The sequence below is a fragment of the Schistocerca cancellata genome, unplaced genomic scaffold, assembly GCF_023864275.1.
Source record: "Schistocerca cancellata isolate TAMUIC-IGC-003103 unplaced genomic scaffold, iqSchCanc2.1 HiC_scaffold_1054, whole genome shotgun sequence".
Taxonomy (NCBI): domain Eukaryota; kingdom Metazoa; phylum Arthropoda; class Insecta; order Orthoptera; family Acrididae; genus Schistocerca; species Schistocerca cancellata.
The window spans coordinates 55,001-60,000 of NW_026047054.1; the positions used below are offsets into that span (position 1 = coordinate 55,001).

Here is a 5,000-nt window from a genome sequence, read left to right on the forward strand (position 1 = left end):
TTCCCGGAGGCTGCCCGCCGAGTCATCGGAGGAACTGCGGCGGATCGCTGGCTGGCATCGTTTATGGTTAGAACTAGGGCGGTATCTGATCGCCTTCGAACCTCTAACTTTCGTTCTTGATTAATGAAAACATACTTGGCAAATGCTTTCGCTTCTGTTCGTCTTGCGACGATCCAAGAATTTCACCTCTAACGTCGCAATACGAATGCCCCCGCCTGTCCCTATTAATCATTACCTCGGGTTCCGAAAACCAACAAAATAGAACCGAGGTCCTATTCCATTATTCCATGCACACAGTATTCAGGCGGGCTTGCCTGCTTTAAGCACTCTAATTTGTTCAAAGTAAACGTGCCGGCCCACCCAGACACTCAATAAAGAGCACCTTGGTAGGATTTCAACGGGGTCCGCCTCGGGACGCACGAACACGCACGAGGCGGTCGCACGCCTTCGGCTCGCCCCACCGGCAGGACGTCCCACGATACATGCCAGTTAAACACCGACGGGCGGTGAACCAACAGCGTGGGACACAAATCCAACTACGAGCTTTTTAACCGCAACAACTTTAATATACGCTATTGGAGCTGGAATTACCGCGGCTGCTGGCACCAGACTTGCCCTCCAATAGATACTCGTTAAAGGATTTAAAGTGTACTCATTCCGATTACGGGGCCTCGGATGAGTCCCGTATCGTCATTTTTCGTCACTACCTCCCCGTGCCGGGAGTGGGTAATTTGCGCGCCTGCTGCCTTCCTTGGATGTGGTAGCCGTTTCTCAGGCTCCCTCTCCGGAATCGAACCCTGATTCCCCGTTACCCGTTACAACCATGGTAGGCGCAGAACCTACCATCGACAGTTGATAAGGCAGACATTTGAAAGATGCGTCGCCGGTACGAGGACCGTGCGATCAGCCCAAAGTTATTCAGAGTCACCAAGGCAAACGGACCGGACGAGCCGACCGATTGGTTTTGATCTAATAAAAGCGTCCCTTCCATCTCTGGTCGGGACTCTGTTTGCATGTATTAGCTCTAGAATTACCACAGTTATCCAAGTAACGTGGGTACGATCTAAGGAACCATAACTGATTTAATGAGCCATTCGCGGTTTCACCTTAATGCGGCTTGTACTGAGACATGCATGGCTTAATCTTTGAGACAAGCATATGACTACTGGCAGGATCAACCAGGGAGCTGCGTCAACTAGAGCTGAGCAGCCGGCCGCCCGGGAGTGTGTCCCAGGGGCCCGCGCGAACACGCAAGCGTCCGCTCAATTATTCTGCAAACAGGAGGAGGCTGAGCTCCCCTGCACAATACACCTCGAAACCCTCTCAGGTCCCGGCGGCGCGCAGCGCCGTCCTAAGTACTTGGTCGGGTTCGAGAGAGGCGCAATCGCCCGGAGTTAGGCGAGTAGACGCTTTAGGTGCGACCACCCGTGCTCCCAACTGAGCTTGCCGCTGCCGACAGAGGCCCGGGAGCGTGCTGTCGTGGCATTGCCGGCGGGAGACAACACGCGCCACCTACGGTGACCGGCAGCTCCAACGCCAGCGCCACAGAAGGGCAAAGGCCCCACGTGGGTGCCGAAGCGAACTCTCCCAGCACAGCGCACGTGCCAACACGTCTGCACAACTGCGATACAAACCACCAGCGAGAACCGCTGGGGCGACCGAGCAGCAGACGGCGTCGCGGCGCCGAGTGCCGGGCGGCGGCGCATCCTCAACGCACACAGTCCTCAGTCGGACCAGCACACTGCAGATGTCCACCGCGCTTCGCACCGGGCCCGCGAGGACCCACTTTGGCCGCCCGGCGCCGCGCGCAGGGTGCCCCGGCGCGCAGCTGCGCCGCCTGCCGCGTCCGTCGGCCGGCGCGCCTGCCACTGGGCGCCCCCACCAGCCGGCTGTAGCGCGTGCGCCCACGCACCGCGCGGCCAGCACGCCGGGCGGCCCCCCCTCACCGGCCGGGGACGGTCCCACCCAGCCACCGCCGCGTATCGCTTCACACACAGATTTGCCCTTACTGATTTACCTCCAGCAACAACAACCGCACCACAATGGGTTTACCAGTTGTTCATTTGCGTAACGTCACCAGCAAACGTAGACGTCCATCCCAGTTTGCAAATGCAACGATTATTGCATACCTGTCTGTTAGGTGTCACGACACACTACGTCTGCCCACATACACGCAACAAAATGTGCACGACTAGAGAACACGTGGGAGGTGGCCCCCTACGTATGCGATGTCCATTACGAGACCGACTGTCAACCAGCATCTGTACCATGTCGCAGATGTGGAACGCGGTGCACCATGCTATCACACTGTGTGAGAAGAGACGACTACGTTTGAATACACGCGCCACTACATCAACAGACGGCTCATGCTGATCGCCATCCAGGGCGTCCGTTAATCCCACACGTCTCTATGGCGTACCACACTGCAATGTAGCTGTTATGGGGAGACGGCACGTGGCTGAGTGCACAACATTTGGACCGTATGGTTCGCTGTTGTTGGGCGCAGTCGTTGTACGGTCACACATGTGCCACAGCGTATCATGCAGTACATACGGACCTATGTGCAGTACAATGTGAGGGTTAAGCTTACGACATCAGCGGACAGTGGACACAGGCCGTACCACGACGTAGACTGAGCGCTTCGACATGCGAATGCCAGTGAACAGCTGCGAAGGGCATTGAACACGCAAGCACCTGAACGACCAGCGTGCGAAGGCAGGGGGGAGGGTGGGGGCGATGTACATCCTGCAGTCGTCCACATTACAGTGTACAGCGGGAGCATGTAAAAAGTAAGCAACACTTGCGAAGTGTTGAACATGAAACGATACACAAGAGGGTGGGCGGTGCGAGTAGCGAACTATATTCAGAGGGTTGTGGTTAGACAACACTGGATTAATGTAACGTGTCATATGCCAATTACAGAGCAGGTTAAGGCACAACTTGGGTTAGGTTAAGGCACAACGTGGGTTAGGTTAAGGCACAACTTGGGTTAGGTTAAGGCACAACGTGGGTTAGGTTAAGGCACAACGTGGGTTAGGTTAAGGCACAACGTGGGTTAGGTTAAGGCACAACGTGGGTTAGGTTAAGGCACAACGTGGGTTAGGTTAAGGCACAACGTGGGTTAGGTTAAGGCACAACGTGGGTTAGGTTAAGGCACAACGTGGGTTAGGTTAAGGCACAACGTGGGTTAGGTTAAGGCACAACGTGGGTTAGGTTAAGGCACAACGTGGGTTAGGTTAAGGCACAACGTGGGTTAGGTTAAGGCACAACGTGGGTTAGGTTAAGGCACAACTTGGGTTAGGTTAAGGCACAACTTGGGTTAGGTTAAGGCACAACTTGGGTTAGGTTAAGGCACAACTTGGGTTAGGTTAAGGCACAACTTGGGTTAGGTTAAGGCACAACTTGGGTTAGGTTAAGGCACAACTTGGGTTAGGTTAAGGCACAACTTGGGTTAGGTTAAGGCACAACTTGGGTTAGGTTAAGGCACAACGTGGGTTAGGTTAAGGCACAACGTGGGTTAGGTTAAGGCACAACGTGGGTTAGGTTAAGGCACAACGTGGGTTAGGTTAAGGCACAACGTGGGTTAGGTTAAGGCACAACGTGGGTTAGGTTAAGGCACAACGTGGGTTAGGTTAAGGCACAACGTGGGTTAGGTTAAGGCACAACGTGGGTTAGGTTAAGGCACAACGTGGGTTAGGTTAAGGCACAACGTGGGTTAGGTTAAGGCACAACGTGGGTTAGGTTAAGGCACAACGTGGGTTAGGTTAAGGCACAACGTGGGTTAGGTTAAGGCACAACGTGGGTTAGGTTAAGGCACAACGTGGGTTAGGTTAAGGCACAACGTGGGTTAGGTTAAGGCACAACTTGGGTTAGGTTAAGGCACAACGTGGGTTAGGTTAAGGCACAACTTGGGTTAGGTTAAGGCACAACTTGGGTTAGGTTAAGGCACAACTTGGGTTAGGTTAAGGCACAACTTGGGTTAGGTTAAGGCACAACTTGGGTTAGGTTAAGGCACAACTTGGGTTAGGTTAAGGCACAACTTGGGTTAGGTTAAGGCACAACTTGGGTTAGGTTAAGGCACAACTTGGGTTAGGTTAAGGCACAACGTGGGTTAGGTTAAGGCACAACGTGGGTTAGGTTAAGGCACAACGTGGGTTAGGTTAAGGCACAACGTGGGTTAGGTTAAGGCACAACGTGGGTTAGGTTAAGGCACAACGTGGGTTAGGTTAAGGCACAACGTGGGTTAGGTTAAGGCACAACGTGGGTTAGGTTAAGGCACAACGTGGGTTAGGTTAAGGCACAACGTGGGTTAGGTTAAGGCACAACGTGGGTTAGGTTAAGGCACAACGTGGGTTAGGTTAAGGCACAACGTGGGTTAGGTTAAGGCACAACGTGGGTTAGGTTAAGGCACAACGTGGGTTAGGTTAAGGCACAACGTGGGTTAGGTTAAGGTAGAAATTGCGTTACATTGCGGTACAAATTGCGTTACATTGCGGTACAAATTGCGTTACATTGCGGTACAAATTGCGTTACATTGCGGTACAAATTGCGTTACATTGCGGTACAAATTGCGTTACATTGCGGTACAAATTGCGTTACATTGCGGTACAAATTGCGTTACATTGCGGTACAAATTGCGTTACATTGCGGTACAAATTGCGTTACATTGCGGTACAAATTGCGTTACATTGCGGTACAAATTGCGTTACATTGCGGTACAGATTGCGTTACATTGCGGTACACATTGCGTTACACATTGCGGTACACATTGCGTTACACATTGCGGTACACATTGCGTTACACATTGCGGTACACATTGCGGTACACATTGCGTTACACATTGCGTTACACATTGCGGTACACATTGCGGTACATTGCGGTACACATTGCGGTACATTGCGGTACACATTGCGTTACATTGCGGTACACATTGCGTTACATTGCGGTACACATTGCGTTACATTGCGGTACAAATTGCGTTACGAATTTGGTTAAGTTAA

At 52.6% G+C, this 5,000-nt stretch overlaps 1 non-coding gene across 1 annotated transcript in view; it reads right to left on the reverse strand.

The window, feature by feature from the left end:
• The window catches only part of LOC126151308 (small subunit ribosomal RNA), a 1,909-nt gene extending 724 nt beyond the window's left edge, over positions 1-1,185 (reverse strand). The window contains exon 1 of the ribosomal RNA XR_007531931.1: positions 1-1,185. This exon is cut by the window's left edge and continues 724 nt beyond it. This is a non-coding gene — a ribosomal RNA (small subunit ribosomal RNA).
• Between the last annotated feature and the right edge of the window lie 3,815 nt (positions 1,186-5,000).